The sequence below is a fragment of the Salmo trutta genome, chromosome 6 (assembly GCF_901001165.1).
Source record: "Salmo trutta chromosome 6, fSalTru1.1, whole genome shotgun sequence".
Taxonomy (NCBI): Eukaryota; Metazoa; Chordata; class Actinopteri; order Salmoniformes; family Salmonidae; genus Salmo; species Salmo trutta.
The window spans coordinates 31,947,344-31,973,701 of NC_042962.1; the positions used below are offsets into that span (position 1 = coordinate 31,947,344).

The window sequence follows — 26,358 nt, forward strand, 5'->3', positions numbered from 1 at the left end:
ACTTGCAGCAGCGGGCCACTGCTTTGATGTTTGCAGAGAATGACAGGGTGTTGTTGAGGGTCACGCAATGTTCTTTGCACTAAGGGAGGGCGACACTGTGGAGTTGTCAACCTTGATGGAGAGGTCTTTGAGCGGGCAGGCATTCCCCGGGAGGAAGAGCAGTTCCGGCTTGTCGAGGTTGAGCTTGAGGTGGTGGGCCAAAATCCAAGTTGAGATATCTGCCAGGCACGTTGAGATGCGTGTCGCCACCTGGGTGTCGGAAGGGGGGGAAGGAGAAAGAAAAGCAGTTGAGTGTCATTCGCATAGCAATGAGGGGAGAGACCATGTGAGAATATGACAGAGCTGAGTGACTATTTGTATAGAGAGAAAAGGAAAAGAACCAAGAACTGGGGGACACCAGTATTGAAAGTACCTTCTGCAGAAACAGATCCTCTCCACATCAACTGGTAGGAGTGGCCTGCATGGTAGGTTACAATCCAAGAATGTGCAGAGCTTGAGAAGCTAGGCCCTGAGAATGTGGAGAGGAGGATAGGATGGTTCACAGTGTCGAAGGCAGCGGATAGATGTAGGAGGATGAGAACAGAGGAGAGAGAGAGTCAGTTTTGGCAGTCCGGAGCAGTCTCGGTTGAGTGACCCGTCTTGTAGCCTGATGGATTAGGGTCAAGAAGATTGTTCTGAGAGAGAGACAACGAGAAAGTTGATCAGAGATGTGTCTCACATCGTTTACTGATTGAGAGAAGATGAAGTCTGTCTATCAGCGCAGCCGATGTCCCCTTATTGTGCCAGCACACTGTGCCTGCTCTTTGCCATCTCCACTTAATCATTGCTAGCTGTACCCTGTCCTGAGGAACCACTGCAGTCACTGGGAGTCTGGGTTGCATCACCATTTATGCTGCACAGAAGTTAACACACTTGAATAATGCAACACGGCATGTAGATCAATGGCGCCAGAGGAGTTGGCTGCCGTTTTACGGTCCCCTAACCAATTGAGCTATTGTGTGTTTTTTTTCTGATTATTTGCAACTTATTTTGTACATAATGTTTCTACCACTGTCTCTTATGATTGAAAAGAGCTTGTAGATATCAGGACAGTGATTACTCACCTAGTACTGGAACACGTTTTTTTTCTTTAACGCGTCAGACGTGAAGGATTTACTTCAGACACCCGACAAGGCCCTCATCCCCGTCATTCGCAATAGAAAGAGACGGAGATATCGGGGACGTAGGTCAGGGTGCCTTGTAAGGATCCGATGACGAATGAGTAATCTGCCTTTACCATCGGTCCAATTAGCCAACGTATGTTCATTGGATAATAAAATAGGCAAACTACGTCACGTATATACTACCAACGGGACATTAAAAACTGTAATATCTTATGTTTCACTAAGTCGTGGGTGAACAACGACATGAATAACATACAGCTGGTTTTACGCTGCATCGGCAGGATAGAACAGAAAAAACTCTAGACCACCTTTTTTCCACACACAGAGACACGTACAAAGCTCTACCTTGCCCTCCATTTGGCAAATCTGACCATAATTATATCCTACTGATTCCTGCTTACAAGCAAAAACTATAGCAGGGAGCACCAGTGACTCATTCAATAAAAAGTGATCAGATGAAGCAGATGCTAAGCTACAGGACTGTTTTGCTAGCACAGACTGGAATATGTTCTGGGATTCTTCTGATGGCATTGAGGAGTAAACCACATCAGTCACTAACTTCATCAATAAGTGCATCGATGACGTTGTCCCCACAGTGACTGTACGTACATACTAGGATGCACAATATATCGGTGAACATATCGGAATTGTCCGATATTAGCTAAAAATGCCAACATCGGTATCAGCCCGATGTCTAGTTTAACGGCAATGTTAAAAACTGATGTCAAAGCTACCATGCATACCTATATAACGCCACGTAATAACGCCACGTAAAATTTTGCGCTACATGTGCAACACAGCATTCCTAACCTACCCCACTGTGTGGATTGAGCAGTCAACAAGTCGAACAGTCATTTGAAAGAGTAAGAAAATGTCAGTAAGACAACTCAAAGGCTAAATCCATTGAAGCCACGATAATGGAATTCATTGCCCTTGACAATCAATCGTTTTCTGTCGTGGTTGATGTTGGCTTTCGCCAACTGGTCGAGCATCGGCACACACTACCACGTGCGCTATTTTTCAGATGTTGCCCTACTGGAGTTACACAGTAATAGCGTCACCGGTATTAGCTTCATGACATACATACTATGGAACGCCATTTGGGTATTTGCGTGTCAAAAAAGATACTGTAGCACTGTCAAAGCTGTACAAAAAAGTCTGCAAACATCGGCCACGAACGATGTGTTTACAATACCGCGTTGGTAATAAAGCATCATTAGTTCGATCGTAACTTCTGTGGTAGCTAGCTTTAGCTTGGTACCTAGCTAGCACCAATACAACAAGCCTGAAAATAATGACCAGAAGGAACTGCAGTCATTTTCATTATTCTTAGCAATGATTTAGGAATCCTTGTAAGTATTAGCTAGGTTGCCACTTGTTGTTCGCCTATTGAAACAGTAGAGCAAAGCCTAGGTCCAAAAGGCTTCTTAACAGCTTCTGCCACCAAGCCATAGGACTCCTGAACAGCTAATCAAATTGCTACCCAGACTATTTGCATTGGATCCTCTCCTTTTTTACGCTGCTGCTACTTTCTGTTTATTATCTATGCATAGTCACTTTATTACTACCTACATGTACATATTACCTCAATTACCTCGACTAACGGGTGCCTCCGCACATTGACTCTGTACTGGTACCCCCTGTATATAGCCTCGCTACGGTTATTTTACTGCTGCTCTTTAATTACTTGTTACTTTTAGGTTTTATTTTTTACTGAACACTTATTTTTCTTAATTGCATTGTTGGTTAAGGGCTTGTGAGTATGCATTTCACTGTACGGTCTACACCTGTTGTATTCAGCGCATGTGACAAATACAATTTGATTTGAAATGTTGAAACTGTTACTTACTGTTCGCAAAACAATGTCCATTACAAGCTAGAACACTTTACAATGCAAGAAGATACCGGCAGCTTCCAGCTTTGTAGGCACATTTTCCTTGTTAGCTTACAGCTGAAGTTAAAATCCATTCACTACCCTATTACCTTGTTTGTGATAATACCGTAACTCAAAATATTGCTGATTTCAAAGCTGATTGTCACCAAAAACTTTATTCATTCACTTTGTCTCCCGATCCTCACCTCTCTCCCAGTCAAGATCATATTTGCTCAAGCTTTGAACTCTGTAAATGATGTCATGGGTCTCAAAGAGACAGCGCACAGCTTTATCAATTAAGATATTGCTTATTTTATGGAAATGTTGTTGAAATCAGCCAAAAGAGCTCAATAACTAAATGAATGCACATACTCCTATTGAATATGCCTAGGCTACGTCTTGATTTACCCAGTTTATCAATAGACTACAGATTTACCATTCAAAGAAAGTCTGACCATTATGTTATGTAGTCTAATTGATTGCATACTGTTATTGATTCATTAATGCATACGTTCAAAAATCTAACATTTCAAATGTAATGATATTGAACTCAAAAGGTCTGTCTGGATCAAGTGCCATTCTGTGACTTTGGCGAATACGCCTTATTTTTTTGCCATGCTATTGTGTATCGTGGTGGTATCAAGTATTGTGGTACTTAACCTGGTACTCCCTAAGAGGGGAGGTCCCAATCTCGTTAACGGTTATCACATTGAATTGTGGAAGCTGTTATATTGGCCTACTATACCAAGAGGTTACAGCCTCTGGAAGGCCTGAGAGTTCACTCCAGAGGTTTAGCTACTTCTTGGGCACTATTTAATGGCATCTCCTTGCAGGAGACTTGTGATGCAGCTTGTTGGGCATCCCCTCTTATGAGATTCTACCAGCTAGACATCACTGCGCCTACTTTGTGTGTTGGAAGTGATTACAGCCTGGAGTGTTGAGGCCTCTGATACGGTTAGACTACCTGGCTTCGGAGAGCATGCTGCCGTACGGGAGTTGGCCATATCCCGCATGTGAGATATTGAAAGGTATAATTGAAAGAGAACTTAAGGTTACTTCCGTAACCCTGGTTCTCTGATACAGTCACTTACAAAAGTATTCATACTCCTTGGCATTTTTCTTATTTTGTTGCATTACAACCTGTAATTTAAATAGATTTTTATTTGGATTTCGTGTAATGGACATACACAACCAAATACCTTCAGAAGTCACATCATTTGTTAAATAAAGTCCAATTGTGTGCAATCTAAGTGTCACATGATCTGTCACATGATCTCAGTATATATACACCTGTTCTGAAAGGCCCCAGAGTCTGCAACATCACTAAGCAAGGGGCACCACCAAGCAAGTGGCACCATGAAGACCAAGTAGCTCTCCAAACAGGTCAGGGACAAAGTTGTGGAGACGTACAGATCAGGGTTGGGTTCTAAAGAAATATCAGAAACTTTGAACATCCCATGGAGCACCATTAAATCCATTATTAAAATTTTTTAAGAATATGGCACCACAACAAACCTGTCAAGAGATGGCCACCCACCAAAACTCACAGACCAGGCAAGAAAGGCATTAATCAGAGAGGCAACTAAGAGACCAAAGATAACCCTGAAGGAGAAGCAAAGCTCCACATCGGAGATTGGAGTATCTGTCCATAGGACCACTTTCAGCCGTACACTCCACAGAACTGGGCTTTACAGAAGAGTGGCCAGAAAAAAGCAATTGCTGAAAGAAAGAAATACGCAAACATGTTTGGTGTTAGCCAAAAGGCATGTGGGAGACTCCCCAACCATATGGAAGAAGGTACTCTGGTCAGATGAGACTAAAATGTAGCTTTCTGGCCATCAAGGAAAATGCTATGTCTGGCGCAAACTCAACACCTCTCATCACCCCGAGAACATCATGTTTTTCTTCGGCAGGGACTGGGAAACTGGTCAGAATTGAAGGAATGATGGATGGCGTTAAATACAGGGAATTTCTTGAGGGAAACCTGTTTCAATCTTCCAGAGATTTGAGATTGGAACGGTTTTGCCTTGAAGAATTGGCAAAAATCCCAGTGACTAGATGTGCCAAGCTTATAGAGACTACCCAAGAGACTTGCAGCTGTAATTTCTGCAAAAGGTGGCTCTACAAAGTATTGACTTTGGGGGGGTGAATAGCTATGCACGCTCAGGTTCTGTTTTTTTGTCTTATTTCTTGTTTGTTTCACAATAAAACATATTTTGCAACTTCAAAGTGGTAGGCATGTTGTGTAAATCAAATGATACAAACCCCACCAAAATCTATTTTAATTCCAGGTTGTAAGGCAACAAAATAGGAAAAATGCCAAGCAGGTGAATACTTTTGCAAGCCACTGTATTGTGAGTGCGATATCTCACTGCATTCCCCTATAGGCAAGAGTGTGAGGAAGTTCAGCATGCGGGAGAATGATCAGAGGGCAGGCAAGTGGCTCTTTATGATGAGTGGAGGGACTCACCTCATTCGCCACTCGACCGGTCTCTTCGACAGACGTGTTTGATTGGTTTTCTTCGAGCTTCTTAGATTCTGGTGAATCTCTCGTGAGATCTCACTCATAATATTAGAAAACTGGGATTACGCAAGTAACCTTAAGATATAGCTGTAGCCTCCCATTGTGTTTTGCTATATGGGCTAAAACAGTACTTTGTCTGCGTCCCAAATTGTCTACAACCATATTCTCTATGTCAGGGATCATCAACTAGATTCAGTCACGGGCCGATTATTTTCTTGAGCGGATGGTCAGGGGGCTGGAACATAATTACAAATATTTTGTAGACTGCATAATTATCTCAAGAAACCCAAACAGAATTAATATTTGGCAAACACAATCATTTCAAACCTTTCTTACATTTGTATACGATCATGATCACGTCTCATTATTATGCTTAAGAATACTTGTGAATCACTTGGATCTCATTTCCTGATGTTTTTACAGTATTTTATATCCAACAATGAAAATTCCCATAAATAAATCATATTAAACCCTGACCTATGTACTGCACCACTTTTGACCAGAGCCCTATGGGCCCTGGTCAAAAGTAGTGCACTATATAGGATATCCAGTTGAAGTCAGAAGTTTACATACACCTTAGCCAAAAACATTACAACTCAGTTTTTCACAATTCCCTGTCTTAGGTCAGTTAAGATCCACCACTTTATTTTAAGAATGTGCAATGTCAGAATAATAGTAGAGAGAATGATATATTTCAGCTTTTATTTCTTTCATCACATTTCCAGTGGGTCAGAAGTTTACATACACTCAATTAGTATTTGGTAGCATTGCCTTTAAATTGTTTAACTTGGGTCAAACGTTTCAGGTAGCTTTCTACAACCTTCCCACAATAAGTTGGGTGAATTTTGGCCCATTCCTCTTGTGAGAGCTGGTGTAACTGAGTCAGGTTTGTAGGCCTCCTTGCTGGCACACGCTTTTTAAGTTCTTCCCACAAATTTTCGATAGGATTGAGGTCAGGGCTTTGTGATGTCCACTCCAAAACCTTGACTTTGTTATCCTTAAGCCATTTTGCTACAACTTTGGAGTATGCTTGGGGTCATTGGCCATTTGGAAGATCCATTTGCGACCAAGCTTTAACTTCCTGACTGATGTCTTGAGATGTTGTCTCAATATATCCACATAATTTTCCTGCCTCATGATGCCATCTATCTATTTTGTGAAGTGCACCAGTCCCTCTTGCACCAAAGTACCCCCACAACATTTTGCTGCCACCCCCGTGCTTCACGGTTGGGGTGGTGTTCTTCGGCTTGCAAGCATCCCCCTTTTTCCTCCAAATATAACAATGGTCATATTGGCCAAACAGTTATATTTTTGTTTCATCAGACCAGAGGACATTTCTCCAAAAAGTACGGTCTTTGTCCCCATGTGCATTTGCAATGCGTAGTCCGGCTTTTTTATGGCGGATTTGGAGCAGTGGCTTCTTCCTTGCTGAGCAGCCTTTCATGTAATGTCGATACAGGACTCATTTTACTGTGGATATAGATACTTTTGTACCTGTTTCCTCCAGCATTTTCATAAGGTCCTTTGCTGTTGTTCTGGGATTGATTTGCATTTTTCGCACCAAAGTACGTTCATCTCTAGGAGACAGAACGCGTCTCCTTCCTGTGGTGTATGACGGCTGCTTGGTCCCATGTTGTTTATACTTGGGTACTATTGTTTGTACAGATGAACATGGTACCTTCAGGCATTTGGAAATTGCTCCCAAGGATGAACCAGACTTCTTTCTTTTGATTTTCCCATAACGTCAAGCAAAGAGTCACTGAGTTTGAAGGTAGGCCTTGAAATTGACCAATTGACTCAAATTATGTCAATTAGCCTATCAGAAGCTTCTAAAGCCATGACATTATTTTCTGGAACTTTCCAAGCTGTTTAAAGGCACAGTCAACTTAGTGTATGTCAACTTCAGACCCACGAGAATTGTGACAGAGTGAATTATAAGTGAAATAATCTGTCGAAACAATTTTTGTTAAAATGACAAAGTAGATGTCCTAACCGACATGCAAAAACTATAGTTTGTAAACAAGAAATTGATGGAGTGGTTGAAAATTGAGTTTTAATGACTCCAACCTAAGTGTATGTAAACTTCTGACTTCAACTCTATATAGGGTGCCATTTAAGACGTAGACCTTAACTCTATTATCTGGGTGGGTGGCTGTTGATTGGTTTGTAAATTGTCTAATTTTACGTCAATAATATCTATGGGTGGTTAACTTTATATGATTGGAGTCTCTGTAGTTGGTACACACAGCATGGATTATATCTTTAGTAGCTAGCTACCTCTGCACCAGTTTAACAACACAAGGATCTATTATGAGAGAGCAAGAGAGAGCTCATTGGACAGGCATTTGAACATTGGATTGTTATTCATTTTTTGGCAGATATTTAATCTATAACCTAAACTTTCATGTGCTTTAATAACAAATGTGTATGCCATCTGTAAATACGTAAGAATATAATTGCCTAGTTGGTTTAACCACAGAAAAAGGCAGGAACCTTCCCACTAGCCATGATTGGCTGATATAATGGCTGTACATGCTGAGAGATGAGTTCTGATTGGTCTGCCATGTAGCACGCTTTTGTCTATAACATGAGCTTCTCAGTATGCGTAGATAAGCCTTTCTACCGCTGCTTTTTTTAAAAGCATTGCTGCTGCTCTCAACAGCATTGCTGCCCAGAATTTAGCAGGCGCTATCGAGAAAGATCAGTTTGAAAAGGTTGTGATGGACTACATTCTGCGTACGGTCAGTGTGAACCGGAGTGACTAGACACATCAACAGGCCAAACAAGTTGTAGCTAGCTTCAAACCAAACAGAAAAGACACACTGCCGTGAAACATTGTATACGGGTAAGAGTCTAGCTATATTTTCTGATATTAAACGTTTCTAATTTTGTCAGAAAGTCGTTTTGATAGCTAGCTAGCAAACATCAGCTGGCTGGCTTGCTAGCTAATGTTACGTGCATGTTCTGTGTAGTAATATTATTTTTATCTCAGAAAACCATTTGCATTGCTAGTTATAGCCTAATGATAACTTGCTAGCTAACATTGAACGTAGTTGCTTAGCTTTAGCTACCTGCAGATTCATTCTCCAGCATTTCATGGTGGGTAGCTATGACAATCTGTTTGTACTGTAGCTGTGGTTTAGGATTATTGTTCATTGTTTAGCTAACTAGCTAGATGTCTAAACAAAAGACTCCACTTTGCAAGATAATGATTACATGACCCATCCATTTAGCTAGGTGTGTCTGGTAGTGAATACTGCCATCTATTGTATTTCATGATTATGTGTACATATCTAGACCCATCCTCTTAGCTAGATGTGGCTGGGGGGGGGGTTATAGCATTTATTTATTTCACATGACCCATCAATTTAGACAACTGTCTGGGAAAGCATCTAATAATTATGAAATATATTTTTATCTGGTTACTTTCAGATCAGGATGTAGGCCAAGGACAATATAAAGTGTAGTTTTTCCTTATTGTAGGCTACTACTTAAACCGCTGTTACTCTTAATCGTCTTTTTTTTAACGACACTACCTTGCTCACTCTATTTAGCAAATGGCTTCACATGTGGATCCTTAGAGAGACGGGTGGGGCTAAGGCTTAACTTGTTAGGGCTAGGGGGCAGTATTGACACGGCTGGATAAAAAACGTACCCGATTTAATCTGGTTACTACTCCTGCCCAGTAACTAGAATATGCATATAATTATTGGCTTTGGATAGAAAACACCCTACAGTTTCTAAAACTGTTTGAATGGTGTCTGTGAGTATAACAGAACTCATTTGGCAGGCAAAAACCTGAGAAGGTTTCATGCAGGAAGTGGCCTGTCTGACAAGGTGTTGTTGTTCTTGCTTCTGTTTATTGAAGAGTCAGGATCTTAGCTGTAACGTGACACTTCCTACGGCTCCAATAGGCTCTCAGAGCCCGGGAAAACCTGAACGATGACGAGGCAGCCTCTGGCTGAAACACATTATCGCCTTTGCCAAGTGGCCCATCAGAGGACAAAGGGCTTAGGCTCGTGCCCGAGTCGACCCAGTGATATATTTTCTTTCGGCTGTTAACCTAATTGCAGATTCCCGGTCGGAATATTATCGCTTTTTTATGAGAAAAATGGCATAAAAATTGATTTTAAACAGCGGTTGACATGCTTCGAAGTACGGTAATGAAATATTTAGAAATCTTTTGTCACGAAATGCGCCGTGCGCACGACCGTTATTTACCATTGGGATAGTGTCTAGAACGCACGAACAAAACGTCGCTGTTGGAACATAACTATGGATTATTTTGGACCAAACCTACATTTGTTATTGAAGTAGAAGTCCTGGGAGTGCATTCTGACGAAGAACAGGAAAGGTAATCAAACTTTTCTAATAGTAAACCTGACTTTGGTGAAGGCTAAACTTGGTGGGTGTCTAAATAGCTAGCCCTGTGATGCCGGGCTATCTACTCAGAATATTGCAAAATGTGCTTTCACCGAAAAGCTATTTTAAAATCGGACATATCGAGTGCATAGAGGAGTAATGTATCTATAATTCTTAAAATAATTGTTATGCTTTTTGTGAACGTTTATCGTGAGTAATTTAGTAAATTGTTAGTAAATTCACTGGAAGTTTGCGGGGGGTATGCTAGTTCTGAACGTCACATGCTAATGTAAAAAGCTGGTTTTTGATATAAATATGAACTTGATTGAACAAAACATGCATGTATTGTATAACATAATGTCCTAGGTGTGTCATCTGATGAAGATCTTCAAAGGTTAGTGCTGCATTTAACTGTCTTCTGGGTTTTTGTGACATTATATGCTAGCTTGAAAAATGGGTGTCTGATTATTTCTGGCTGGGTACTCTGCTGACATAATCTAATGTTTTGCTTTCGTTGTAAAGCCTTTTTGAAATCGGACAGTGTGGTTAGATTAACGAGTCTTGTCTTTAAATAGCTGTAAAATAGTCATATGTTTGAGAAATTGAAGTAATAGCATTTCAAAGATTTTGAAAATCGCGCCACAGGATTCAACTGGCTGTTACGTAGGTGGGACGAATTCGTCCCGCCGGTCCTAGAGAGGTTAAGAGGGTGTGAACGATGCTGAAAAGGTGGAGACAAAGAAGAGCTCTCCGGTAGGTGTACCAAAACATTCAAAGGCCATTTTCTCAAAAGTCGGGTTTCAAGTTTAGCAACTTTCAAAGCAGAATTACTTTCCCATTGTTCCTCAACTGGAGTGTATGATATAGCATTTTGTAAGTCTCTACTTTTATCCAATAAACAAAAAAATCTCCATCTCAAATTCTGCTTCATACAGTGCATTCAGAAAGTATTCAGACCCCTTGACTTTTTCCACATTTTGTTACGTTACAGCCTTATTCTAAAATGGATTCAATTGTTTTTTCCCCTCTCAATCTACACACACTACCCCATAAAACCATTTTTTTAAATTTGCAAATGTATAAAACAAACTACTGAAATATCACATTTACATAAGTATTCAGAGCCTTTACTCAGTACTTTGTTGAAGCACGTTTGGCAGTGATTACAGCCTGGAATCTTCTTAGGTATGACGCTTTAAGCTTGGCACACCTGTATTTGGGGAGTTTGTCCCATTCTTCTCTGCAGATCCGTCAGGTTGGATGGGGAGCGTCGCTGCACAGCTATTTTCAGGTCTCCAGAGGTGTTCAATCGGGTTCAAGTCCGGGCTCTGGCTGGGCCACTCAAGGACATTCAGAAACTTGTCCCAAAACCACTGCTGCATTGTCTTGGTTGTGTGCTTAGGGTCATTGTCCTGTTGGAAGGTGAACGTTTGCCCCTGTCTGAGGTCCTGAGCACTCTAGAGCAGGTTTTCATCAAGGATCTCTCTCTGTACTTTTCGCCTTTCATCTTTCCCTCGATCCTGACTAGTCTCCCAGTCCCTGCCTCTTATAAACATCCCCACAGCATGATGCTGCCACCACCATGCTTCACCGTAGGGATGGTGCCAGGTTTCCTCCAGATGTGACACTTGGCAATCAGGCCAAAGAGTTCAATTTTGATTTCATTAGACCACAGAATCTTGTTTCTCATGGTCTGAGAGTTGTCTTGACTTTACTTTCATTAATTTACTTTCAATAATCTGATGACTTATTTATTGAATCAACTAACTATGTTTAATTGTTACCCGATTTAAATGAATCACATAACAATTAACTCATTAGGATTTTGGGGCACCACGAGAGCGGTTGTTTAAAGGTTTTACCATCTCCCAAATTAAACTCTAAAGGTCTTTACCTATCACATCCATAAAACAGTCAACGTACTAAATCATAACCTCTTATTATATCATAATTCTAAGCAGTCACAACCTTCCTGGAACTGCTAAAACCCCAGCCTTACTTATTATTCAGTACTACACAAATTGGTTTAATTATTTATTTACTAGCTAACTAAATAATAACACAGAATAAACACACACTTAATACATGACAAAAAGGACCCTAGCGTACTGAGACAATATGGGGGCTTTTTACACAACGACATGGAGAGAGAGAAAAAAAATAAAGAGAGACACTTATCAGTGATACATTTTAGAAACTATTCTCACAGTAATAATATACTTTGCACACAAACCACCCCCCATTTGAAGTACGTACTGTGAAAATATTGTACAATCCAGGAGTGAAAAGCTCTTACAGACTTCCCCAGAAAGACACAGCTGAAATCGCTAGTGATTCTAACATGTATTCACTCAGGGGGTTGAATACTAATGTAATCAAGATATGTTAGTGTTTTATTTTTCATAAATGTTTTACATGACTGAGTATTTTGTGTAGATCCTTGAGAAATGGGGTGTGAATACTTTCTGAAGGCAATGTATTTGATCTGATTGTTGGAGCAAACGTCCTCTACTTTCACCATATGTGTTGAATAAGCTTGATACCTCTGGCAGTGTTATTTCAAAGATTATTTTCAACAGCAAACCAGTTTGACCCACTGAGAGTTTTACACTGGAGAGGGACTCGAAGGCTTAAGAGTTGTAGTGCAGATGTGTTACTGTTACTGTGGTTATAATGACAAAGTAGCTGGTGTTGATCTTGAGAAGGTGTAAAGAAACAGTTTCAGGGCTGGCAACTCAAATGAACTACAATATTCTCTCTCTCGCATATATCACCAAGCAACATTTGTGACGACACTCAAGTATCTTCCAATGTTAGATCTTCCCTTGCCTCCCTCTGTTTCTAGATATCGTCAGTTTGACTGATGGAGTGAGGAAAGCTTTGCCTTTCGGTAATGTAGAATCTAGTGTGTTAAGTTAATACGTTTTAAAGGCGTGTGTGTTTGAAGACTATAGTGTGTGCTCGTGTGTGTTTGAAGACCGTCTAATAGCGGCGACCATCAAAAATAAATGGATAGATCAAGTTTTAGTAGAATATAAAGTGTGTGTGTATATGCGTTAGTAGAACATCAAGTGTTAGAAGTCATCTCACGCTGTAGTGCTGTGCTGCTCGAGTGAAGAAGGTCAAGCTGTCTCTTTCAGTGTGTGCAAGTTTGCGTGTGCACACACTGACATTCCGGGGACTTGTCAGGACATTCTGGTCCTGATAATGTAGGAAAACATGTACACAAACACACATACATCTGCTGCGTTACCTGTCGATGTGTGAATCTCATTCTCAGTCCTGAGTGGTGTGTGTAAAGTACCAGCTGGTTAGCAGCAGGATGTGCTATTTCAAATAGGTACGTTCTTCTCTCCCCTGCAACTCATCCCCAGGTGATTGCTGTAAAATATGTATTTTTTTCTGTCAATGTACCTGGTAAAATAATGGTTAGTCAACAACTCTAAGGGGCGCCCTGTAAAATCTGTTTTATTTTTTTACCAAAAATTACATTTATTGTCAACACTTTACATTAAGTTGCCCCTATTAGTATGTAATTAACACAGTAATGACTGAGTTAACAACATAGTAGTTACACTATATAATTACATGGCAATAGGGTTGTTGCGGATTCAGTTATTACACAATTGGAACAAGGAATGTGTAATTACACATTCACTTGCTGAAGGTTATTCCACATGTGTAACTACTAATGTTATTACACATTTTCTTGTTCCAATATGTAACTAATGTTTTGTAATTACACGTTTGAAATTCACCTGTGAATTACCACATTAATAACGCTAACCTGTAATACCAGGGTTGATAAACAGGCTAGGGCGTGGTAACAACAATTGTGAACAAGGCACACACAGTCATTAACAGGTAATTTTCAATTTGTGTATTTCTATGTTATGACCTGGCTCAAAGGCTATACCGAATGAAGTGTAATGTGAGAACAATGTAGTTACATAGAATTTACTTTAAATTCTCATGTATCTACTCAGGAGCAAGTAACTTAATGTAAAGTGAAACCACTATGTAGTTACAATGTAACAGCCTTTGCAGACAATAGGCTAACCAGGAGAAATTGGGTGACAGGAGAACACTAGGTGTAACCATTTTAGGTACATTGTACTTACAATGTACTACTCTTCAACAACCAACTTTGTAATTACAATGTTGTTACAAGGGATATACTGTACATGTATTTACAATGTACTTAAGCAGGAGAAACCAACTTAATGTAAACTGAAGTGACATTTTAATTAATTTGTAATTACAATGTAACAACCTTTGCAACAATAGGCTAACCAGGAGAAATAAGGAGACAGTATAATATTTTTCAGTTTGACTTTTCTTTAATGGATTTGAAAAATTAATATTAAAAAATGTATATTCAAACCATTCAAATTAAATTCCCCATTTCAGACTATATCGGCCTATGCATATGGGTTTTTTGAATGAATCGTCACCTTAGAAAGCGTTGTCCATTTTGAGCCCAAGCCCCCCCCCTAAAAAAAACTGAATAAAAATAATGATTGTGCTATTATACAACACTTAGTCTACCGCATATTATGCATGGCAGAAATACATTAAAAACAAAAACTGATTTGACATGTCTTTGGTACATAATTGGTCTAGCTTAAACAAAATTAAACAAATTATATAAATCACCATTGAATGTGGACTGTATTATTATGCATACTGAATAGACTGGTTACCTTATACTAAGCTACAAACGTTTTATCCATGAGTCTGGGAGAGAAGGTATAGGCCTAGGGAATGCAATTGATTGCGCAGGGCGGCTAACAAAGTTAGCCTACAATTATAGTGAATTTGTTTTTCATTTCAAATAGCCTAGTAAGAGGGCATTTTTTTATATTTTCCTAATTAATAGGCTGATACATTCCCTTTAGCTCCAGAATATCACACCACCATGTGTTTCCACCACCTCCCCTCTCTCCTGCATTACTTTCTCAAGAGCGCAGAGAGAGGGGCTGTCAAATATGTTTTGTTGTGAAAACATCTTACTATCGATGTTCCCCGAACAGATTTCACTTGGTTTCCCAAATTAATCACTGGGTAGCTGCAGGAACAGGGTTGGACAGCCCATGGCATACAGAGTTTGGGTGTAATATCACCAGTTGCGCAGCAAGAGGATGCATGCTCCTAAAACAGTGGTTGATGTGTGGAGTGAGATAACCGGAGTAGCCTACATGGCATGAGAACCGGAGGGAAAGTGGCTTTCATCAGCTATTCAAGACATTGTTCCTGCCCATTTGATAATGGCCATTCAAAATCAAAACTAATTTGACATATTAGTAAAGACAAGGTTAAATTGAGAATAGTCTGATGGGTGTAAATAAACTCAGCAAAAAAATAAATGTGCCTTTTTCAGGATCCTGTCTTTCAAAGATAATTCATAAAAATCCAAATAACTTCACAGATCTTCAATGTAAAGGATTTAAACACTGTTTCCCATGCTTGTTCAATGAACCATAAACAATTAATGAACATGCACCTGTGGAACGGTCGTTAAGACACTAACAGCTTACAGATGGTAGGCAATTAAGGTTACAGTTATGAAAACTTAGGACACTAAAGAGGCCTTTCTATGCCCAGGGTCCCTGCTCATCTGCGTGAATGTGCCTTAAGCATGCTGCAAGGAGGCATGAGGACTGCAGATGTGGCCAGAACAATAAATTGCAATGTCCATACTGTGAGACACCTAAGACAGCGCTACAGGGAGACAGGACAGACAGCTGATCCTGTCCTTTCAGTGGCAGACCACGTGTAACAACGCCTGCACAGGATTGGTACATCCGAACATCACACCTGCGGGACAGGTACAGGATGGCAACAACAACTGCCCGAGTTACACCAGGAACGCATAATCCCTCCATCAGTGCTCAGACTGTCCGCAATAGGCTGAGAGAGGCTGGACTGAGGGCTTGTAGGCCTGTTGTAAGGAAGGCCCTCACCAGACATCAACGGCAACAATGTTGCCTATTGGCACAAACCCACTGGACCAGACAGGACTGGCAAAACGTGCAAGACAGGAATGTCAGTGTTCTGCCATGGCCAGTGAATAACCCGCATCTCAATCCCATTGAGCATGTCTTGGACCTGTTGGATCGGAGGGTGAGGGCTAGGGCCATTCTACCCAGAAATGTCCGGGAACTTGCAGGTGCCTTAGTGGAAGAGTGGGGTAACATCTCACAGCAAGAACTGGCAAATCTGGTGCAGTCCATGAGGAGGAGATGCACTGCAGTACTTAATGCAGCTGGTGGCCACACCAGATACTGACTGTTACTTTTGATTTTGACCCCCCATTGTTCAGGGACAAATTATTCCATATCTGTTAGTCACATGTCTGTGGAACTTGTTCAGTTTATGTCTCAGTTGTTGAATGTTGTTATGTTCATACAAATATTTACATATGTTAAGTTTGCTGAAAATAAACGCAGTTGACAGTGAGATGACCATTTATTTTTTTGCTGAGTTTATGATCACTTGACGAGAAACAGCATGTGCAGCCTGAGGCAAGGAACAGAGCGCAAGATTTTTTGCAACTTTCTCAAATCATAATTCAGCTCATATATGTTTTGATTTCTAAGACGTAAGGTTTGTATTATTCACAATTAAAGTTTCCAAATAACTCTAAATCTAGCGTATAGGAGCTGTTTCAAATGATCACTTTTATGCTCAACATAGCTACTTCATATGCACATGCATATTAAAAATATCCTTTCTATTTTTTTCAGCTAAATTCAATTATATTCTTCTTACTATAAAATAATATAATATAAAATAATGGCACTGGGCTTATACACATATTTTCTGCTAAATGAACAAGCCTACAGCCGGTGGCATGGCGCATAGCCAGATAACATACAGTAGGCCAACGCATATTCTGTTCTTCTGAAATACATTGTCTTCATGTCATAATGTTTCTTTAGACCTGCCTAAAATAAATAATGTCATTATTGTGATGGTGTATATTAAATAAATGTATTATTTTTCAAATGTAAATGTTTCAAAGGCACGCATCAGCGGCTTGTATGTGTATTGTATGTGTGGAGGCTTAGAGATGCTAAGCGTGTTTGTTAATTAACGGTCAATTACCTTGAGACCGGCAGACTTTTGCATGAGACAACCGGCTGAAAAAATTCCATGACCGCCACAGCCCTAGTGGTAAAGCTAGCTAGGCTACATTTACTAATGTGGCCTAATGTCAACACGTTTTCCAACTCGGTTAGTAAATGTTACGAAATCATTATCAAGCTCATGAAAAATTTAGTTTACAATGTTATTTAACTATTTTGAGACATTGCACTTCTGCACATGACAAACCTTTAAAAACATACAAATTAAGAAATGTGAGAGGTGAGAAGTCAGTGTGATATCACTTCCTACTGACAGCCCAGCGTTTTTCTGGCTTCATATTTTTCTTAATTTTCTTTTGAATGTGCAAACGTACAATGTCTGTCACTAAAAAGTGAACAAAAAGGTTAACTAAATGTTTCATGAGTAAAAAAACAGCAAGTGATGTCACACTAACCTCTCACCTCTCACACTCTCCTCTGCAGCCATAATAGAAGCCACATGCTATTTCTGTCCCTTAATATTTTGTGTTTATAAAAGTTTGTAATGTTTAAAAAAGTCTCAAAATAGGGAAGTAACATTGTTAAGAGAATAGTCCTACCATCTCTAATTCTCATCAGTGCTGTCTGAACCTGCCTTTCATAATCAGACCAATGCATTGTAATGTCATTGATAATTAGGATGTTTTACTTGTCTGCTGACTCACAGCGAATTCTACCGCTGCTCTATGATCGCTACATACTTCAGTCTGAATCTGCTATCCTTGAAGTTGTTTGTGGTGATGAGGGGCATCGTACAAAACAAAGTCATCAGCAATTGGATTTTCTTTAACCAATCAGAGTGTCAAAGCCAATGACAGATTTTCAAAACGTTGCTTTAGCCACGTGTGTTCAGGCTTTGGCCAAACCAATCGGTTTCTGAGACCAATCAGACTGTTCGAATGTGTTCACATTATAGAAGGGCAAGGGAGGGAGTCAAATCCAGACTCATTGCATAGAAGAAACAAACATTTGTGAGCGTGGAGTTTGGCCAGAGCAATGAGTCTGGTTAGCCAGGCTAATGTTTTACTAAATTGTATTTAATTATAGAATGGGTTGATGCCATTGAATGTAGAAGATAGAGACATTGTATCATCAGTTGGATCTGGTTAGGTATTACTATAATATTTATCTTGATTGCTTGCAAGCCATGACTGCCATCAAGCAAAGGATACTAAACCTGGATAGGTGGATATAAGCTTCTTATTTCACATTGAGTTAACAACATTAAGGCCGGATTCAATCCAACGGCTATGCACCTGTTAAAGACAATGTTCCCATGGTTATGGAGACTGCATGCATACATCCGCTAGTGCTGAACGATTAACTAAAATTTCATTTTCGGGGGGGGCTTGGGGGGTGGTTATTAAAGAACTAATTGACCAACATCAGTTACATTTCTTTAATTCCATTAAGATTTCTTTTTTTGTGAGCACAAAACACCGTTTCTCAAATCATTCACGAGAGAAACCAAGTAAAAAACTGTGGGATGTTGGGCTGAAGGGAGTTGTAGTTTTCATTAACCTCTATGGGCTATGTGGGACGCAAGCGTCCCACCCCTGGTACACCCTATCAACAACAGGTGAAAAATAATATATCAAGAGCGCCAAATTTGAAAACAATTAAATGTCATAATTCAAATTTCTCATAGCATAAATCATTAGTGCCTTTTTTAACCAGAACATGAATAATATTCAAGGCGGACGATTGCATTCTCTTTTAAAACGTATTGGAACGAGAGTACCCAACATGAACTCGTGCGCCAGAGTCTAATTGGCCACCACCGTTCCATGGCTCTTGTTCGGTCAGATCTCACAGTAGAAGACTCAAAACACTTTGTAAAGACTGGTGACATCTAGTGGAAGCCATAGGAAGTGCTCAACGATTAATAAGCCTCTGTGTGTTTCAATGGCATAGGCTTAAAGGTAATTCAACACATCAGGTATCCACTTCCTGTCAGAATTTGTCTCGGGGTTTTGACTGCCATATGAGTTCTGTTATAATACTTACAGACACCATTCAAAAAGTTTTAGAAAATTCAGAGTGTTTTCTATCCAAACCTGAACAATAATATGCATATTCTAGCTTCTGAGTTGGTGTAGGAGGCAGTTAAAATTCTCAATACTGCCCCCTAGCCCCAACAGGTTTTAAGCAAATATTCAACCCAGTTCATCACAGAAACGTGGTAATTAACTACAATGACCACCATTGGTTTAGTTTTTTTCCGGCTCCGGATACACTTTTACGCCTGCTACGTTAGGTTAAATGCACACAGACTGTATAGAACGCATTAGAGAGACATGTATACAACACAACGACGAGAAGGATAGAGACAGTTCATGAAAGTATGCCTTATCTACTTTGAAGAACTAGTAAAATATGTTTGTCAGACAGCCCTAAGGCATACTTAGGCTGGCTAGCCTAGCTAAATAGGATGACTAAAGACAGTACATTATAGGGAGCACAGAGATAACTTTAGATGGTCTGGCTGGCTGGCTGTTACTGCCTGAGGCGTACTTAGGCAGGCTAGCCTAGCTAAATAGGATGACTGAAGACAGTACATTATAGGGAGCACAGAGATAATTTTAGATGGTCTGGCTGGCTGGCTGGCTGTTACTGCCTGAGCAGAGATGAGATGATGACTGAAGCCCTTTCCTGCAGAATGACTAAAGTGCCCTCTAGTGTCCTCACGGGTGGAATATTATTCATATTTTTCATAATTTCATAATTAATAAACATGATTTATTTTTAACCAATGAAATTCTGGTCTTTCTATGTCAAATGGTTTTGTTATATTTCTGTCTTATATTTCTTATATTTCTGTATTTAAAGTGTAATATTGGGAGGCAAACGCAACTTGTAATACATGGTACAGGTGTCTCTTCTTTAAACCCGTAACCATGTTTGTGAGGTGTATACTGTTATTTCAAAGTAGATTTGTTTAAGACTACCAAGAAACACTCTGTGTGACCCTGATTTAGCCCACTGCAGTAAAAGGTTAAGGAATGAAAAATAATAAAGTAATCCAATAAAAACTAATATACACAACTGAAATATTTTATTATTTCATAATCATTTCCTATTTTTTGTTGATGTCTACTCAATGTTGATCTGACAATGGAATATTTTCAATGTTTTGGCAATTGAGTGTTCACAATTTTCAGCTGTAGAATTTCCATCAAAAAGCTCTAAAATCATTGTAATGTCATTCTTCTTTAAAAAAAAAAAATCAAACCGAATGGACCTCAAAAAGCACTAATAGCTCAGCTAATATCCGCTCAATTGGAAATTCCTACTTGAAAATATACTACAGTTTACTATACAATACTACAGTACTTACTATAGAATTAAACTGTAGTATACTGTAGAATATTATAATACACACTATATTATCCCTCAATCATGTGTAGTACTGACTATATATTATTGTAGTACACTGTAGAATACTATGATACACACTCTTATCCCTCGATCATGTGTAGTACTGACTATAGAACAGTGGCGATTTTAGCATGTAAATCTTGTTGGAGCAAAATAAATTAAGTTTTATGCATGCCAGCAAAGCCACTGCACAACACAACACTAAACAATACATGAATTGCTGTCTTTAGTCCACAAAAACACTACAGTGAATACTACAGTAAATTCTGCAAAAACACTACAGTATTTATACATATACAAGGTAAGCATTTCCTTTGTGTGGACAGCACAGTTATGATAACATTGTTTATCCTCAGAAAGACCACTTTCTCAAATGATTAACGCCACATTATTTCTTATTTTTCTATGGAAATTTCAATGGAAATTTACCCAGCTGAGACTTTCAATTAATAAGTATGGCTCTATTGTTGTATCTAGTCTGTCCAGTTTTCCACCGGGTGTTCATAAGAAAGGAAAGGTAGCCAAGAAACATGTCAAATTTTGGCGTTGGAGGAGATGCAAGCTCCTCAAGAGATTTATGATCACCTCCCTCTCCAGGACACACACACACACACACACACACACACACACACACACACACACACACACACCTCCGCCTCTTCAGCTGTTTCACTGATGTATTCCAGAGGTAGTGGAGTGTGTATGTGTTGGTCACACTCATGTGGGTGTGTGGGCCAGAGCCCATATAGTACCGATGCCTGGCAGGCTCTCGTACTGCTGATGGGGACTCTGTGTGCGCGTGTGTGTGTGTGCTGATGGAGACTGGCTCCTCAAGCTGGAAATTGGCATAATGTGTCCTACAGCGGTCTGCTGCACAGGCCTCTATCAGGGATTCCATCTGTCCTGGACACACACAAACACACATACACTTTTCATAATCGAGATGCCTCCTTCGATGCCTCTTCTCTGTTCGCCTGTGTGCTTTAACTTGCGATGTATAAGAAAAATGGAGTGTAATTGAGATTAATTGTTGAGTGGAGGATTAACATAGGCGTGAGTATGGAGCATAAAAGTACTTGATAACTCAGTCAAGGGTTTGTCCTAGACCTAGCCTCATGACATGTAATGTCAACTAACCTCCTAGTTTCAATGTACAGAGAGTAAGAGTTTGTGACTCTCTGCCAGAGTTTTTATTCTTAGTACCTGTAAGTAAGTGGCAACTCCTGTGTTAAGTCGTTCACACCTCAAGGCACTTTACACATATGGGGCCAATCTCCTTGCCATTCAGGACCTCTATACCAGGCGGTGTCAGAAGAAGGCCCTAAAAATTGACAGACTCCAGCCACCCAAGTCATAGACTGTTCTCTCTGCTACCTGACAGAAAGCGATACCGATGCACAAGTCTGGAACCAACAGGACCCTGAACAGCTTTTACCCCCAAGCCATAAGTCTGCTAAATATACTGAACGAAATATAAAGTGTTGGTCCCATGGTTTATGAGCTGAAATAAAAGATCCCAGAAATGTTCCATACGCACAAAAACATATTTCTCTCAAATGTTCTGCACAAAGTTGTTTAAATCCTTGTTAGTGAGGATTTTTACTTTGCCAAGATAATCCATCCACCTGACAGGTGTGACATATCAATAAGCTAATTAAACAGCATGAACATTACCTTGTGCTGAGGAAAATTAAAGGCCACTCTAAAATGTGCAGTTTTGTGACACAACACAATGCCACTGATGTCTCAAGTTTTGTGGGAGCGTGCAATTGTAATGCTGACTGCAGGAATGTCCACCGGAGCTGTTGCCAGATAATTGAAAGTTAAATTCTTTACCATAAGCGAGAATTTGGCATTACATCCAACCGGACTAAAACACGCAGGCCACGTGTAACCGTGCCAGCCCAGGGCCTTCACATCTGGTTTATTCACCTGCAGGATCGTATGAGACCAGACAGCTGATGAAACTGAGGAGCATTTATGTCTGTAATAAAGCCCTTTTGTGGGTAAAAACTCATTCTGATTGGCTGGGCCTAGCTCCCAAGTGGGTGGGCCTATGCCCTCCCAGGCCCACCCATGGCTGCGCCCCTGCCCTGTCATGTGAAATCCATAGATTAGTGCCTAAGGAATTTATTTCAACTGACTGATTTCCTTATATGAACTGTAACTCAGTAAAATCTTGAAATTGTTGCATGTTGCGTTTATATTTTTGTTCAGTATAGTTAGTCTGGGTAGCTATTTGGTTAACTATTTCACCATCTGCATTGATAGTCCTTTTTTTGCACCGTTTTTTGTCTCATCACAGATGCTGCTGCTACTGTTAATTATCTGTCACTTTATTCCTAGTTATATGTACTTATCTACCTCAATTACCTCGTACCAATGCACATCAACTCAGTACTGGTACCCTGAGTATATAGCTAAGTTATCATTATTCATTGTGTTTTCATTATTACGTGTTTTACTTTTCTATTTCTCTATTTTCTTTCTGTCTGCATTGTTAGGGGGGCCCGTAAGTAAGCGTTTCACTGTTAGTCTACACCTGTTGTTTACGAAGCATTTGGCGAATAAGGGAAATAGGGAAATAGTGTGCCATTTGGACTCAAACTTGGTCCTCTGTACCTGGGTTTATTTTTCCTTCCTCTCCTTTCTTCTTTTGTCTTCCTCCTCCCCTGCTACATTCCTCACCTCCCTCTCTGACTTGCTCCAACTAGTTTATCATTTTTGAGAAAGTGTGTGTGTGTCCCTGGTTATTTTCAACAGCTGTCAGTGAGGAGGAGTGAACTTTCTCCCTCTGCCGATTGTGCTTGCTGTGGAGCGAGACAGGGGAGACTAGAGGGACAGAGAGTGTGTTTGTGTGTTACAGCCCCTCTCAGCTGAGGGAGTGTGTCTGTCCTTTCAGATGGTCCCAGGGGCCAGAAGGGCTGTGAAGAGGGGACAGGGGGCACGAGTAGGGCACTCACCATCATTACTAAATCATATTCCCTTCTTTGTACAGTCATATGATATGATGGACCAACCCTTGGTATATATTAAGACTTTTTAAAATTCATTCACAGTTGCTTTTGAGGGTTTTCTAGACGATGTTTAGGAATTAGATTTGTCATAGCTACTATATTTCTGTTCAGTGACAGTGAGGTGTGTTCTCTCCCACACTAGTTGTAATGTGAAAATGAGTCAGAACTATAATGTCAGAGAAAGGGAACAAGAGAGAGGGTAAATAACAGAGAATAATGGGGAGAGGGAAATGGATGAAGGAGGTAAGGAGAGAAGAGTGGAAGAGTGGGTGTATGGGAATATTGAATCACAAAGAATTTCTGCCAGATCAAAGCTAATCCTTATTTTAGGAAGGGTTTTTACTAATACCCCTGGTTGTCTTACCCCTCAAAGGCAGGGCTCTCTTCTCTCCCTCTTCTTCTCCATCAGTCTCTCTGCCCTCTCTCTCATCCCCTTCAACTATAACATTACAGATTATTCTGCATTTGACTTGACTTTGACATGGTGGTAGAGAACGCATAATTATTTAGAGAAACTAGGTCACGCGGAGAGTGAGGAGAGAAGCGGGTATCGCGTCAGGACCAACTCAGAAAGATGCATTTTGCCTGGGAAGGGATTGAGGGAGAGAGGAAAAGAGAGGGGGGGATGCAAACCACTCCAAATGGGTTGTGTTAACAGTAGATTTAGCAACCTAACAAGTCAGACACCTTTGTATCCCAAATGGCTCCCTATTCCCTAACTAGTGCACTACTTTTGAACGGGGCCCATAGGGAATGAGATGCCATTTGGGACACAACTGTCTTTTCCACATGGACGTCTTCACAATGGCTGCAAGTCCATTACAACGTGGGAACAAACAGGTGTAAGAGCTGAGGGGTTTAACTTGACAAGATCTAATTTGGCAATACTGTTGACATGACTGTAGAGCTCTCCAACCTCGTTCCTGGACAGCTACCATCCTGTAGGTTGTCATTCCAACCCAAATCTAGCACACCTGATTCTAGTAATTAACTGGTTAATAAGACGAATCGGGTTAGTTACAACTGGGGTTAAAGCGAAAACCTACAGGAGGGTAGCTCTTCAGGAGCAGGGTTGGATCCCTGATCTATGGTCACCTTGAAAATGTAATGGTTTCACAGAGTACCCTTGTTCCATGTCACTCTCCTTCTGTCAGACCGTGTCTAGGCTTGACATTTCGTGCAGCTTTAGTATTCTGATCATAGAGTTCTGATCATGGAATTCTGAATGTGTCATGTGTCTACACCTACATTTAAATGTTTCAACAGTGTGTCCGAATTCTCTTTTCTCACACTATATTTAAATGCCAGTATGCATTCTACAAATGGTGGAATAGGCAAAATATGATAATAACACAACAGCAACTGATGGCAGTAGCTAACAACTGTAGCTAATTAGCCAGCTAACCTCTGTAGCTAACCAGCAAGCTAGCAAGCAATGGAAATGTGTTAGCATAACTCTAGCTAAACAAAAAAGTGTTCTAAATATTAGCGAGCTGGCTAGCATTTCAGGCCAGCAAACACGTTCATCACACGATAGGAACGTATTTCCTCCAATGTTATAATGAAAAGGTGCCTCTCGGTCCCAAACCACAATTTTTCTGGAGACTTGTGGGAGGAGTGCTGATGAAGTCTCCTACTGTATGCGGTTTCGGTAGCCTGATTGCGTCCAGACTGAGGAGAAGTCTGCACACAATGCATCCCTGACCATCTCATGAAGTGGTCAGCCAGATCTGAACACAATCAGACCACAAAGCGACGTTTGTGCATCTAGACCCTTCTTTTCAATGCAATATTTGTTTTCTGATAGCAGAAGTTGCATGTAAGGGTCAAGTGTAGACACTACCTCAGTTACTAAGACATGTGGCCAATACTGTACAAGCTACAGTGTCCCTATAAGGCTTAGACATGGAAGACGAAAGACAAATCTCAATTTACTTTGAGTCCAAACTTCATTTCACACTCCCAACTCACAGGAAAATAAAGCGTAGGAAGAGATCCTCATTAGCATTTTAACAGCAATATTTTGACAGAACCTAATCATCTGCAAATGTACATGGATTAACTAACATGGCTCATATGATTATGCACGATGAAGTGTGAGAGTAAGAAAAACCAAAACAAACTTTCACAGAGCCTGTGCAAACAAATGGGGTATTAAACAGATCATAACATTTCCTTTGCAACTTTGGTCGTTCACCCTCACATTTCAAGTCCTCCATGAAACCAGGCTGCTAAGAGAAGGACAAGGTAATTTGCTTTCATGGAGGACTGGCTTGAATTGTGAGGATGACCACACAATTTATTTTCACCATGAGCAAAATCTATTGGTTTTCAATCCAAAGTTGCAAAGAAATGTTGTGATCTGTTTAATAAACACTTAAGAGCCCAAACAAAATGGATGAAAAAGTGGTGGTATAGCAGCAACAGCGGCATCTAGTGATCAAAATCTGATACTTCCACACTTCTTTATGGTAAATAATGCAGACGACTTCAATAACTAATTTCTCTGAACAGTGGGAAAAAAACATCAGATTCACAGGGAATACATTACATAGTATAAAGAAGCAATGCTCCAAACTGCATCTTTATAATACTTGTCAAACATAGAGAACTGATACTGGTTGTTGAGGTGGGATTGCCGTGGGTTGCTTTTGACAAATGTTTTTATTCCTCATGTCTTACTCATTGGTAGGATGAAGTTTGTTCCAAATTGGATGTTGGGTACTATAATTATTTAATATTATCTGAATCCTATAAATTAAAATGGGCAATTTAGGTGCAATCAATTAGCTATATTTCCCTGAAATCATTTCAAATTTAAACAAAATAATGTTTCAGAAATGCCAATCTTACCTCTTTCTAAGTACAGGAACGATTTCAGAACAATCTGAGATGGTGGGTGTCATGGCTTGCT

At 40.1% G+C, this 26,358-nt stretch overlaps 1 protein-coding gene across 1 annotated transcript in view; it reads left to right on the top strand.

The window, feature by feature from the left end:
* LOC115195862 (E3 ubiquitin-protein ligase RNF152-like) overlaps positions 1 to 26,358 on the top strand; it is a 130,171-nt gene that overhangs the window by 98,113 nt on the left and 5,700 nt on the right. The gene's annotated exons all lie outside the window — the stretch shown is intronic.